This window comes from Schistocerca piceifrons, chromosome 9 (assembly GCF_021461385.2).
Source record: "Schistocerca piceifrons isolate TAMUIC-IGC-003096 chromosome 9, iqSchPice1.1, whole genome shotgun sequence".
Classification (NCBI taxonomy): Eukaryota; Metazoa; Arthropoda; class Insecta; order Orthoptera; family Acrididae; genus Schistocerca; species Schistocerca piceifrons.
In genome coordinates, this window is record NC_060146.1 from 46,495,855 (window position 1) to 46,511,460 (window position 15,606).

A 15,606-nucleotide genomic window follows, 5' to 3' on the forward strand; every position below is an offset into this window, starting at 1 on the left:
GGTTTGTGCTGTCTTTTTCTTAATGTAATTGTTTTGAGAAGGATGTTTCCTCACTTTTCTGTATGTCTGCATCTACATCTACACCGATACTCTGCAAATCACATTTAAGTGACTGGCAGAGGGTTTATTGAACCACCTTCACAATTCTCTATTATTCCAATCTCGTATAGCTCGCGGAAAGAATGAACACCTATATCTTTCCGTACGAGCTCTGATTTCCCTTATTTTATCGTGGTGATCGTTCCTCCCTATATAGGTGGGTGTCAACAAAATATTTGCGCATTCGGAGGTGAAAGTTGGTGATTGGAATTTCGTGAGAAGATTCCGTCGCAACGATAAAACGCCTTTCTTTTAATGATTTCCAGCCCAAATCCCGCATCATTTCTGTGACACTCTCTCCCATATTTCGCAATAGTACAAAATGTGCTGCCTTTCTTTGAACATTTTCGATTTACTCCGTCAGTCCTATCAGGTAAGGATTCCACACCGCGCAGGAGTATTCTAAAAAAGTACTGAAAAGCGTAGTGTAGGCAGTCTCCTTAGTACGTCTGTTACATTTTCTAAGTGTCCTGCCGATAAGACGCACTCTTTGGTTAGCCTTCCCCACAACATTTTCTCTGTGTTCCTTCCCGTTTAAACTGATCGTAATTGTAATACCTAGGTATTTAGTTGAATTTACGACTTTTAGATTAGACTGATTTTTCGTGTAACCGAAGTTTAACTAGTTACTTTTAGTACTCATGTGCATGACCTCACACTTTTCGTTGTTTAGGGTCCACTGCCACTTTTCGCACCATTCAGATATTTATTCTAAATCGTTTTGCAGTTTGTTTTGATCTTCTGATGGCTTTATTAGTCGATAAACGACAGCGTCATCTGCAAACAATCGAAGACGGCTGCTCAGATTGTCTCCCAAATCGTTTATATAGATAAGGAACAGCAAAGGGCCTATAACACTACCTTGGGGATCGTCAGAAATCACTTCTGTTTTACTCGATGACTTTCCGTCAATTACTACGAACTGTGACCTCTCTGACAGGAAATCACAAATCCAGTCACATAACTGAGACGATATTCCATAAGCACGCAATTTCACTACAAGCTGCTTGTGTGGTACAGTGTCAAAAGCCTTCCGGAAATCTAGAAATACGGAATCGATCTGAAATCCCATGTCAATAGCACTCAGCACTTCATGCGAGTAAAGAGCTAGTTTTGTTTCACAGGAACGATGTTTTCTAAACCCATGTTGACTGTGTGTGAATAGATCTTTTCCTTCGAGGTAATTCATAATGTTCGAACACAATAAATGTTCTTAAATCCTGTTGCATATCGACGTTACCGATATGGGCCTGTAATTTAGTGGATTACTCCTACTACCTTTCTCGAATATTGGTGTGACCTGTGCAACTTTCCAGTCTTTGGGTACGGATCTTTCGTCGAGCGAACGGTTGTATATGATTGTTAAATATGGAGCTATTGCATCAGCATACTCTGAAAGGAACCTAACTGGTATACAGTATGGACCAGAAGACTTGCTTTGATTGAGGGATTTGAGTTGCTTCATTACTCCGAGGATATTTACTTCTACGTTACTCATGTTGGCAGTTGTTCTGTAGTAACGTTCTGTTCTATAGTTCTGTAGTAACGTTGCAGAAGTACACTCATAGACCTATACGTTCATTGGTTCCTATAATCGCTTCCCTCCCATCTTGGTGTAATATAGGCAGACCAGTAGTCACAAATTTGCTTGTCGTAAATTGTCATCTGGTCCCACTGATGTATCACGGAACATTTTTGAAATTTGTATTTTTATTAATCTCTCATGTGTACAATATGTCAATAAACTGGTTGCCGTATATCTGTATGTAACCTTAAGTCACTGATGACTACGTTGCAACATTTTCGTGAAGTCTTCCATGCCAATAATAAAAGGATTCTTTCTGTGTCAATATTTTATTGATGATTCTAGTATACTGTAAAGAATACATATCCACTTAATTGATCTTTGGTCGCCGATTACCTAGTACACAACACTTCAGTTAAGCTTGACACGCCAACAGTAAATGTAATTGCACATAGCTATCAATAGATATACAATGTTTGGAAGTAAGTGCATTTTTGACAACATCGTAACAGCTGTTATAGTTGTATGTTACGATAGAGTGTAACTTCCGGTTTTATGTATGCGACAAAACAATGCGATGAGCACAAAATTTTATACATGACATAGCAAATATAAGTAATAATACAGTAGTGCAAATCTGATTACCTTAATGTGAGTTATACACTCCTGGAAATTGAAATAAGAACACCGTGAATTCATTGTCCCAGGAAGGGGAAACTTTATTGACACATTCCTGGGGTCAGATACATCACATGATCACACTGACAGAACCACAGGCACATAGACACAGGCAACAGAGCATGCACAATGTCGGCACTAGTACAGTGTATATCCACCTTTCGCAGCAATGCAGGCTGCTATTCTCCCATGGAGACGATCGTAGAGATGCTGGATGTAGTCCTGTGGAACGGCTTGCCATGCCATTTCCACCTGGCGCCTCAGTTGGACCAGCGTTCGTGCTGGACGTGCAGACCGCGTGAGACGACGCTTCATCCAGTCCCAAACATGCTCAATGGGGGACAGATCCGGAGATCTTGCTGGCCAGGGTAGTTGACTTACACCTTCTAGAGCACGTTGGGTGGCACGGGATACATGCGGACGTGCACTGTCCTGTTGGAACAGCAAGTTCCCTTGCCGGTCTAGGAATGGTAGAACGATGGGTTCGATGACGGTTTGGATGTACCGTGCACTATTCAGTGTCCCCTCGACGATCACCAGTGGTGTACGGCCAGTGTAGGAGGTCGCTCCCCACACCATGATGCCGGGTGTTGGCTCTGTGTGCCTCGGTCGTATGCAGTCCTGATTGTGGCGCTCACCTGCACGGCGCCAAACACGCATACGACCATCATTGGCACCAAGGCAGAAGCGACTCTCATCGCTGAAGACGACACGTCTCCATTCGTCCCTCCATTCACGCCTGTCGCGACACCACTGGAGGCGGGCTGCATGATGTTGGGGCGTGAGCGGAAGACGGCCTAACGGTGTGCGGGACCGTAGCCCAGCTTCATGGAGACGGTTGCGAATGGTCCTCGCCGATACCCCAGGAGCAACAGTGTCCCTAATTTGCTGGGAAGTGGCGGTGCGGTCCCCTACGGCACTGCGTAGGATCCTACGGTCTTGGCGTGCATCCGTGCGTCGCTGCGGTCCGGTCCCAGGTCGACGGGCACGTGCACCTTCCGCCGACCACTGGCGACAACATCGATGTACTGTGGAGACCTCACGCCCCACGTGTTGAGCAATTCGGTGGTACGTCCACCCGGCCTCCCGCATGCCCACTTTACGCCCTCGCTCAAAGTCCGTCAACAGCACATACGATTCACGTCCACGCTGTCGCGGCATGCTACCAGTGTTAAAGACTGCGATGGAGCTCCGTATGCCACGGCAAACTGGCTGACACTGACGGCGGCGGTGCACAAATGCTGCGCAGCTAGCGCCATTCGACGGCCATCACCGCGGTTCCTGGTGTGTCCGCTGTGCCGTGCGTGTGATCATTGCTTGTACAGCCCTCTCGCAGTGTCCGGAGCAAGTATGGTGGGTCTGACACACCGGTGTCAATGTGTTCTTTTTTCCATTTCCAGGAGTGTAGAATGCTTTATTTATACATGGCGATCTATGCAGACATGTGACGCTCTTCCAAGCTCGTTTACTTATGGTTCCTGATAATGGCTCATGGCCGAAATTAGCTAGTAGGCACGATTTTAATTAAGCACATTATAGCCTACAACGGAAAATGTTTTCTTTTATGGAACACTTAGAGACTGTAGACTCCAACGGAAGCAAGACTGACTGATTGCACTGAGAGACGCCAGGGAAGTAGAACTATACGCTACAACTTTGTATTATAGATTTAATATGAGTTAATGTATGTTTTGTATTTGCTTCATGACCCACGATAGAGTTTGCCAAGGCGTTCCATTGCCGTACTGAAGACGCGGCAGTGGGTATAGCAGACGCTATTGGAGTCAAACCGACGGCGGACGAACTGGAAGACATTGTCGAGACTGAATTATTTGTTAAAATATCTTGTTAATAAATGAACATAAATTTTTATTCCCTTCTGTATCTGATTTTCGACTATTAAAGTTGTGAGATATCAGATATCTAATTGCTCGTGATTAATGCATTGTAAATCCTGAGAAGACCTTTACGATCATTCAGTTGAGAGTATTGATTAATACGGCAAATTAATTTTGGAGACTTTCTAGTTATGTAAAGATCAGCCAGGAAATTTTAAATAGCCATTATTATAGCTTTGTGGAAGTTATTAGACGCTTAAATTGACAGTTAAAAGATAGAAAGTATTCTTACTTACAGAACAGGATCGGAAGTGTAGCAGTATCTGTGACAGTTAATAGTGCAAAGATTTAGACATTTTACTTGCACATCAGTAACAAATGCGTTCTGAACTCTAACGTAGCATTACGAACTTTTATTGCTTGTTTGACCAATTTGTCATTTGATGGTTAGAAGGAAATCAATTAGCGATATTGCTACGAATGTTAATTCTGTGCACGTGAGTTCTACCTAGTGAAGCGACTAGAATTATTAAGGCATTTAGACGTCATTGAAGGATTTATACGATCTAATTGGGACTTCGCTAGATTGTAAGCCAGAATTATTATTGGAGTGAGATTTTCGTACACATTATTCCGATTACGAACAAGAGTATTATCTCTGACTGCAATTCTTAACTGTATTTGCGAGATGCACATAATTTGAAGTGAGTTATCTAAAACGCTTAAGTATTGGACGCCGACGGCCAAATCACCGACGTTAAGCGCTGTCGGGCTAGGCTTGCACTTGGATGGGTGACCACCAGCCTGGCCTGTCGGGTGCTGTAGGCAAGCTGGATGCACTCAGTCTTGCGAGGCCGACTGAGGAGCTAATTGAGGAGTTACTGGACTGAGAAGCAGCGTCAGCGCTCACGAAAACTGGCAACGGCCGGGAGAGTGGTGTGCTGACCACGGGACCCTCCATATCCTCATCCAGAGGCGCCTAAGGGCTGAGGATGACACGGCAGCCGGTCGGTATCGTTGGGCCTTCAATGCCTGTTCGGATGGTGTTTCGTTGTTTGTACGTATTGAACAAAAGGCATATTCGCAAATACTATCATTCCGGAGGTGCATGAAAGGAAACATTGAGACCAGAGATCGTGGTGTTGTTGACACATCGACGTATGGAATCTTAGTTTGTTTCATAATATCGTCAGATCAACGAAATTAATTCAACGTCCAAATTCTCCATGCGCCTAGCCTTTTCAGCGGAAAAGATCTGCTATTAAACAACAACTGCACTTAAGTAGAAGATGATTTAACTTTATAAGGGTTATTGCGGGTTCGTCAGAATCCTGGTTATCGTACGATGTACACCTTTCGGTGTGGCGACAGACGGTTGCTGTAGCAACTACACGAGAAATAAAAGTCCTTATCCATTAATTAATTCATCGCAGATAGCGTGTAGTTAACGTCGGGAGAAGAGGGACAGCGCATGTTGTGGACGAATATTTTTAACTACCACATATAAAAATCAAGCGCCAAGATTCTTTATTACCTATTGTACAAATATGCAACAATGTTGAGTTAGTCTTTGGTACAGAAGAATATAATACGCAACAAATATATCTGAAAATACGTTAAAATGGGATATAGTAACTCATTGATTCATTTGACGAAATCATACCAAACTGGCAGTCTGATATGTCCATGCCTTTGGGTTACATTGATGAAAAATCCTTATGCGAGGCTATTTTCAGTATTTTCAGTGCAGAAACAAGGGCACTGCTACAGATGAAGAAAGGAATGAGTACACGATGGCTTTCGGTGTTGAAGATGCTGTTGTGTTCGCTAGTTAAGCACGGCGGTAACACTGATGAAAGATTAATGTTGTCTGTCCCCAGATTCCCAGTTATCTGGCACACTTGGTCTTACCTGCCAATTTGCTGTTGCCTTGACCATGGCCGTAGAAGCAACTGCATTGTGGCAGCTAAAAAGAACTTTTATAAGAATCCATAATTAAATCAAACTTAGCGTAAAAATTCTTCCAATCCATCTGTGGCATACAGCAAACCAGTGCTTAACAGTATTGGTTAAAAACAGTCTTGGTTGCAATTTTAGTTTCTTATGTAAATGCAGTAAATGAAGCAGGCAAAAAGGAATACAAACGTCTCAAAAATGAGATCGACAGGAAGTGCAAAATGGCTAAGCAGGGATGCCTAGAGGACTAATGTAAAGATGCAGCGGCTTATCTCACTAGGGGTAAGATAGATACTGCCTACAGGAAAATTAAAGAGACCTTTGGAGAAAAGAGAACCACTTGCATGAATATCAAAAGTTCAGGTGGAAATCCAGTTCTAAGCAAAGAAAAGCAGAAAGGTGGAAGGAGTATATAGAGGGATGTTCTTAAGGCCAATTTATTGAAATGGAAGAGGATGTAGATGAAGATGAAATGGGAGATATGATAGTGTCTGAAGAGTTTGATAGAACACTGAAAGACCTAAGTCGAAAGAAAGCCCCGGGAGTAGACAACATTCCATCAGAACTACTGACAGCCTTGGGACAGGCAGTCCTGACAAAACTCTACCATCTGGTGAGCAAGATGTATGAGACAGGCGAAATACCCTCAGACTTCAAGAAGAATATAATAATTCCAATCCCAAAGAAAGCAGGTGTTGACAGATGTGAAAATTACCGAACTACCAATTTAATAAGCCACGGCTGCAGAATACTAACACGTATTCTTTACAGACAAATGGAAAAACTGGTAGAAGCGGACCTCGGAGAAGATCAGTTTGGATTCCGTAGAAATGTTGGAACACGTGAGGCAATCCTGACCCTACGACTTATCTTAGAAAATAGATTAAGGAAAGGCAAACCTACGTTTCTAGCATTTGTAGACTTAGCTTTTGACAATGATGGCTGGAATACTCTCTTTCAAATTCTGAAGGTGGCAGGTATAACAGCCATACGACCCCCTTAAAGTCAATTAAGACAGAATACCATAATATGAAGTAGGGAAGAGTTATCTTGGCAAATACGACATCTTTGCCGATAAGCTAACACCAAGAAGTTTTGATAACAACAACATTATACATCACTGCGAGTTTTTGTCATGAAAAGAGGAGGAAGAAACCTCAGATTTAATTAATGGACAAATATCCAAGTGATAATTGCAATTAATATCTTGAAAGCTAAGTCCAAGGTGATGTTAGGCAGAGATAACTTTTATGTGGAAGAGAGTTGTAAGCGCAATGAAGAAATTCAATACGCCTACAATACTCTTTCACAGAAGAAGTCGCTTGCAGGCTCTCGACCTGTAAAGACGTGCGAGAACAATTCTTGTCTTAGTTATTGAGAGTACGGAACGCTATGAGATTGTTTTGCGTTCAGAAGTGTTTCTTGCGTGACGTGATTCAAGGACTTCAGAAACTGATTTTCAAAGCAGAGACAGGAACTGATAGACGCGTTAAACCGTGCATAACGGATTAATTGAACTTTATTGACGAAACTAGTGAATATTGGAGTTGACTTTCAAATAGTTGGAACTAAAAGTAGAGTGGATAGTATATCAAAGGACTACACTCAATTAGACTCGAGTAGGACACAATTACACGACTTCACGAAGATAATACAATTACGCTGAAGAGTCGAGTTGTCGTAATTGTCAAGAAACTTAATTTTAACAGACCTGACTTTACCAACCAACTGCGTGTGCGTGTGGTGCGAATGTTATAAAGTATTTAGTGGCCAAGGAACAATAAACTGTTTGTTCCAAGTGAAATATCAATCGTGGACTACATTATTAAGTGATTTAATCAATCATAGTTAACCAACGACTGTTCGGCAGGGACAATTTAATCTGAATATCAAAATACCTACTTCATTAATTGAAGAGAGAACTTTTGAACATTTTTTTTACAATACGGCGTAGGTTCACTCGTGATCAAAGAGTATCCGTGGATCTCGCTTCATACAGGTTCAACAACTCCGTAGCAACGAGCCAACAACGTACGTGAAGACTGATAATTACAATGTTTCCCCGCAATTGGTGGTGTGTACGATGCGGATGAGATAAGATTTAACAACTACTGCATATCCGGGCAATGAATCACTCAATCTTAAATCAGAAGATGCATCCATCGTACGAGTTCGCATTTCTGTCCCCCGTTCACCAACGGGGACCTACGTCATCGCGCATCGTGTCTGGACTCCACGGCGAGAGCTGTGCCAGTAGCAGCTCTACGGCGTCGACAACATCAGCACGCGGTTGGAGTGCGGGGACGACACACACAGGTATAAAATACAGGGAGCGAAAGGCTATTTACAATTTGTACAGAAACCAGATGGCAGTTACAAGAGTCCAGGGACATGAAAGGGAAGCAGTGGCTGGTAAGGGAGTGAGACAGGGTTGTAGCCTCTCCCCGACGTTATTCAATCTGTATATTGAGCAAGCAGTAAAGGAAACAAAAGAAAAATTTGGAGTAGAAATTAAAATCCATGGAGAAGAAATAAAAACTTTGAGGTTCGCCGATGACATTGTAATTCTGTTAGAGACAGCAAAGGACCTGGATGTGCAGCTGAACGGAATGGACAGTGTCTTGAAAGGAGGATATAAGATGAACATCAACAAAAGCAAAACGAGAATAATGGAATGATGTCGAATTAAATCGGATGTTGCTGCGGGAATTAGATTAGGAAATGAGACACTTAAAGTAATAAATGAGTATTGCTGTTTGGTGAGCAAAACAACTGATGATGGTCGAAGTAGAGAGGATATAAAATGTAGACTGGCAATGTCAAGGAAAGCGTTTCTGAAGAAGAGAAATTTGTTAACATCGAGTATAGATTTAAGTGTCAGGAAGTCGTTCTGAAAGTATTTGTATGGAGTGTAGCCATCCATGGAAGTGAAACATGGACGATAAATAGTTTAGACAAGAAGAGAATAGAAGCTTTCGAAGTGTGGTGCTACAGAAGAATGCTGAAGATTAGATGGGTAGATCACATACTAATGAGGAGGTACTGAATAGAATTGGAGAGAAGAGGAATTTGTGGCACAACTTGACTAGAAGAAGGGATCGGTTGGTAGGGCATATTCTAAGGCATCAAGGGATCACCAGTTTAGTATTGAAGGGCAGCGTGGAGGGTAAAAATCGCAGAGGGAGACCACGAGATGAATACACTAAACAGATTCAGAAAGATGTAGGGAATACACTATACAGATTCAGAAAGATGTAGGTTGCAGTAGGTACTGGGAGATGAAGACCCTTGCACAGGATAGAGTAGCATGGAGAGCTGCATCGAACCAGTCTCTAGACTTAAGACCACAACAACAACACAACAAAAACACTGTTATTCAACTACGCTTTTCCCCTTATTTAGGGATCTTCAGGTTGATCCACTTAGAAAACTGAGAACAAATACATCTATTTAAGAATCGTGATCGCGTTGTGCAGACTTGTATAACCTAAAAGTATATATGAACAGATCAAATAGTGAAGGAGCAAATACCTTAATTTGGTATTTCTTATAACGATCCTTGAGACAGTGTAGCCAAAGGGCATCGTCGAATACATCAGGCCAACATCGCCTTCGTTAAACTCAGTGAAAACTAAAAATATAAAATAGTAGAAACAGATAAGAAAGTTCACCAGTTACCGGACACTCAGAAATGCAATCATATTGCCGAAGGCTTATGATAAGGCCTTACCTTTTCTAGATGGACGTGAGTGACTGCAACACCTGCATAACGCGTTCCCGTTCACAGCAGCGAGTAACAGAATAAGATGTGGGCTCAGGTAGTAAGCATAATGCACCACAGCGTCGTGTGCTAGTACTGACACGTAATACAGAATCACCTCAATAGGCGGCACTGCCACGCAGCTCCTGGTAAGAATGAGAGATCGTAAAATGGATATATATATATATATATATAGCCATTAAAACTTTATAAATTTAATGGACATAAAACATTAATAAGATGGAATTACTAGGAGCAACCCTTGTGAAATAATTTATCCTACATTTTTGACGAAGTATAATACAAATGAAGGCGGTAAATTTAAAATGAGAAAACAGGGTACGACATAATGCTCATAATTAAACAGAACACTTTTCTGACCGCAAGTGACACCTGCAATTTATTGAGGACATTGCACGAGATGTTCAGATACAATAGACGCACGCTTGGCAAGCATCCACATATACAGGGTATAGGCAAGATAATCTGAACACCTGTACTTACTTGGGAAAGCTTTATTAATAAGGCGTTAACCCCCATTTGCCCTTAATATAGTTGCGATTCTTCTTGGAATACTGTGTAAGTAGGCTATTTAGGTTTTGTTATTGGTAACACCACGTAGCGCTCTGTATGAAAATCACTGGCTCTGCTGTGTACAGTCTGTGGCTAGTTTGCATTGTTGTCTGCCATTGTAGTGTTGGGCAGCTGGATGTTAACAGCGCGTAGCGTTGCGAAGTTGGAGGCGAGCCGCCAGCAGTGGTGGATGTGGGGAAGTGAGATGGCTGATTTTTGAGAATGGATAATCTGGAGGTGTGTCCATCAGAAACAGTACATTTGTAAGAATGGATGTCATGAACTGCTATATATATTGTGACTATTAAGATAAATATATTGTTTGTTCTCTATTAAAATCTTTCATTTGATAGCTATGCCTATCAGTAGTTAGTGCCTTCCGTAGTTTTAATCTTTTATTTAGCTGGCAGTAGTGGCGCTCGCTGTATTGCAGTAGTTCGACTAACGAAGATTTTTGTGAGGTAAGCGATTTTTGTAACGTATAGGTTAATTTAGTCAGGGCCATTCTCTTGTAGGGATTACTGAAAGTCAGATTGCGTTGCGCTAAAAAAATATTGTGAGTCAGTTTAAGCACAGTCATGTATACTTTTTCTAAGGGGACGTTTCAACTGGAATATAATGATTATACAGTCTCCAGTGGAATCTTATGCCACTGTTCGATTATAACCTCTGCTAACTCCTGTAGTGATGAGGGAGGCGGAGATCTGTTCCGGAGTCTGTGCTCCAGTATCACCCATAAGGGTTCGATAATGTTCAAGTTCGAGGGCTGAGCTCGCCAGGGAAGACGCTGCAGTTCACTTGCATGCTCCAACCTGTCCTGGCTATGTGAATGGGCGCATTATCGTCCTGTAATATTGCATCACTGTTGGGGAACAACATTTGAATCATGGGGTGCACCTGATCGCCTAAAATGTTCACATAATCGTTGGCTGTAACACAGTCTTTGAGAGTAATGATGGGACCAGCAGAATACCATGATATGGCTGCCCACACCATCACACTTCCACCTCCATGCTTAGCCATTGGAATCAATCAATCATTGTAGGCTTCTTTTGACGTTCTCCAGATGTAAATCCGGCCCAATTTTGGAAATAACGAAAAAATTGACTCGTCGGACCATATGACGTGTTTTCACTGATCAGCCATCCTCGATTTATGCTGCTGACAACATATTTTACGCATCTTTGCCTTGGCTGTCGTCTCTAATGGTTTCGGTATAGCATTCGTTTAATGGAGTTCTCGGCGGACACTGTCGATAGATACGGGGTCTCGTAGATGGCTATTGAGCTCTGCAGTCACTTTAGCCGCCATAGTTTTTTGTCGTTTCGACACATTTCGTGTTAGCGTACTACGATCTCTGTCATTTAGTTTCGATTTACGCCCACTATTAAGTCCACATGAAGATGTCTATCCATGTTTTGCGTAGGCTGTCACGACTGTTGAAACAGTTGTTCTTGAAACACTCAGTAAGTGGGCGGTCTTGGTTACTGGTGCTCCAGCTAATCGGGCCCCCACAATCTGTCCTCGTTGGACCTCTGTTAGGTCTTTCACTGCACATCGACCTCGGCCTTTGAATACAAATACGAAGGCTGCACTACCCGTAAACAACCTGCGCTGATGCCTAGACCTTACTGAACACGCACAGTCCAGCGCGACACGCAACTTACCTGCGTTGTTGACCGTCAAACACGACCATCCCATTTCTACCACTGTTCACATTCATTTTCGTATCCTCTGTACGTTCGAGAGCACTTTCTCGCAGCGTTTTAATGTGTTTGTCCAACCCTGTATATACTGCTTGTCGGACAAATTTCACATCACTACTAGTGTGCGCTTCACGTACATTCAGAAAGGACTTCCTAAAACTTTAAGTTATATTTAATGTTAATAAACTTCTCTTTTTGAGAAACGCTTTTGTTACAACGTTTAATATCCTCTCCACTTTATTATCGTTAGTTATTTCTGCCCAAAATCACAAACCCTTTCACAAGTTTTAATGTCTTACATGCCAACCTAATTCAGCCCCTGGCTGACTGAAATTTACTAAGCTCCATTGTCTTTCTTTTACTTTTCCTGAAGTTCCACTAGCAAATTGTTTCCAAGACACTATCTATACATTTCAGGTGGTCCTGGAAGTTCCCTCCTGTCCTTGACGAAATTACAATGTCGTAGGCAAAAAATGAAACTTTTAATTTCTATCTCTTGACTTAATTCCGTTTGCAAATTACTCCTGAGTTTCTTCACAGACTGCTTAATGTACAGAATGAGTAAGGTCGAGGATAGGCTATAATCTTGTCTCACTTTCTCGTCAACTACTTCTTCCCCTTCTTGTTCTTTTCTCATTGATGTAGACGTCTTTCCTTTGTCTCTATAAACGTGGAAGCCACACAAGCTTGTTTCCGAGCACGTATGCGATGATTATAGCTTTCAGAGTTGTAAATGAGAATTTAGGTGACAGTTTGCATTTAATACCAGCCTTGACTTCCGTACCTGGCAGTGTCCGAGCAGAGCTTAACCTGCAGCCCACCTACTCCCTTGCGTGCCAACCTCTTCCCTTCACCAGACGCGATACTTTCCCAGGCCTCAAAACGCTTACTACTCGCCTCCTCGCCCGTTACTTTCTTCCAAATAAGTAGACTCAAACAGTTGCGATATTCGCCTACGGCGCAGTTTCTGCCGTAACTGCTACCTGACCATTACCCTAAATGTTAATGTTCCACCTCTGCAGCGCTAATTTGTAAGTCATGACAGCAGTCCATTTGCCACGATATTGAGGGTACTACTCTAGAAGTCTTTAGTAGTTCATTGTTCAAGTCGCCTATGTCGTCATTTAATCATGTATTAAGTGATGTACTGAGTCAGTGTGACTATTTGGCACAATGATTTTTCCCTACCCTTTTGTGAAAACCACTTCGAAAAATGGGAGAAAGAGATAATGTGGGCAGTTGCAAGCCAATTTCGTTACTACCCGTACGTTCAGACACTTTGAGAACACGGCGTACACAAATAAGAGGGTGGTAACACATCTCAGCACATCCATATTACTAAGCGACCATACCGGAACCCGGAATATAGTTCTACTTATAGGTTGCCTATCTACCAATTAAAGAAATTAGAATTTCGGTATTTAACGCAGTTTTTTACTGAATTAAAGAAATTAAATTCTTTCATAATCTACACATTGAGAGGTAGAGCCTTACTTAAAGATTTAACACAATAAGACAAGTACTGTCTTCTGTTTCCTGTATAAATATATCGTCATAAACCTGTAACGGAGTAGTTAATGGCACGTTAGATCCTATTTTAATTCCAGATACAGGAAACAGAACATAATTTACTAAGAATAGCCAATATGTAATATATTACAACTTAACCATATCTATAAATGGTTTTCAAAGGTTAGAATCCAGTCTGAATAAAAATAACAACAAATGAGAAAATTTTAGAACTGGTGTCCCACTTCACTTATCTAGGATGTTATGTTAGTTTGAACTACGACAAAGAAATTGAGTAGGAGGGTAATAAATATCAAGTTATATGTGGAACAACTGGAAGAACTTTGGGAAGCAAAACGAGTAAACAAACACAAATGTAATTTTATAAAGTTATGACTGAATCTACTCTTGTATATGGTTCCGAATGACGGACGGTAACAAGAAAGACAAATCACATTTACAAGCCGCAGAGATGTTCATGAGATATGCAAGCGGCTGTAATAAAATGGATAAGATAAGGATTGAAAGGGTAAGATCAGATTAAAAAATCTTTTCAATTAATGACAAGATAGAAGACAATTGAAGAAAATGGAAAGATCATGACAGAAAACAGATTGCCAAAAAGGGTAACGAATTATTGGCCGACGAGAAAGAGAGAACTAGGTAGACATCGTAAGAGATGGATGGTTAGATGGGTGGATGACAGAGACTTGAACAGGTGACTACAACACCTAATCATTGGAAAGAGATGATGATGATGATAATAATAATGATGATGATGATGATAATGTTGATGATGATGAAAACAAGAGTTGCACTTCGAAACTTTGTGTATGTTTTGACGCAGGGTAACTGACGTCACGCAAATATCCAGGCTTCATTGGTATAGCACGTGGGAATGACAGCAAACTTTACGAAACTTTATCCTGCTAACACCCGAGACAAAATGATAAAACGAAAAAAGTTGTTCACTTACTTACTACTACTGTAGCAAAACCTCAGCATCACAGATGTCATTTTAATATATGACTTACTTGCTACCGACTCTGTTCGCAACACAATTTTGCAGACAGTATCCACCTGAAAAATTATGTGGTTAAACTCATTGTTCAGGAGATATGACTGCATGAACATTGTAATGCGTGGAAAACTTACTTTTGCTCAAAATGGAGCACAAATTACCCAAAGTATAATCATCCCCTGTTTCACAAAGAGAACATGATTTCAAGCCTATTCTAAACTTTTTCTCACTTGCATGTTTAACATGAAATGTTTAACACATTAACTCATATGTAACGCAATCAGACGTTCGAAGCTATTTTGTACAGAGCAGTTCGATTCCTGAAAGAATCGGGCTTTTACTGATAATTTACTGTCGACTTGCGATTCAACGCCATAAAATGAGGATCAGTACAAGAACAACAAAATTAAGGGGACATAGTATTTCCAATGCAGCCGGATCAACACAAGAACAAAAAAATTAAGGGGACACGGTATTTCCAATGCCGTCAAAATTAAATTATCTAATTTTGTGACCCATTATCTTGCAAACTTTTTAAGACACCAACTTACAATTTTCCATAATTATTGAATGCACCTTTCTAGATACACTGAACTAGAATTATAACTAAAATTGTATTGGGGGACATGATATCTTTTTTTTCAAACACTCAATTTTTTGACAGAATTTTGTAAGCAAATGAACATAAAAACAAAACAACTCAGGATATTTTAATTATTCTAGTTTCATATGTGTTGAATCTCACACTTTGCATGCTGTGAAAATTTCATGTCTCTAGCAACAGTACTTTTTTAGAAAACGGGTCATTTATTGCAAAAAATGTAGTTCAGAGTTTGAGCAGTTGATGTTCGATGAAAGAAAAGTCTCACATATCTGTTACCGGCAAATTTCCGTTTCTTGAAAGTTACTTCATTTGCGTATAAAAAGCAATAGAAGTTAGC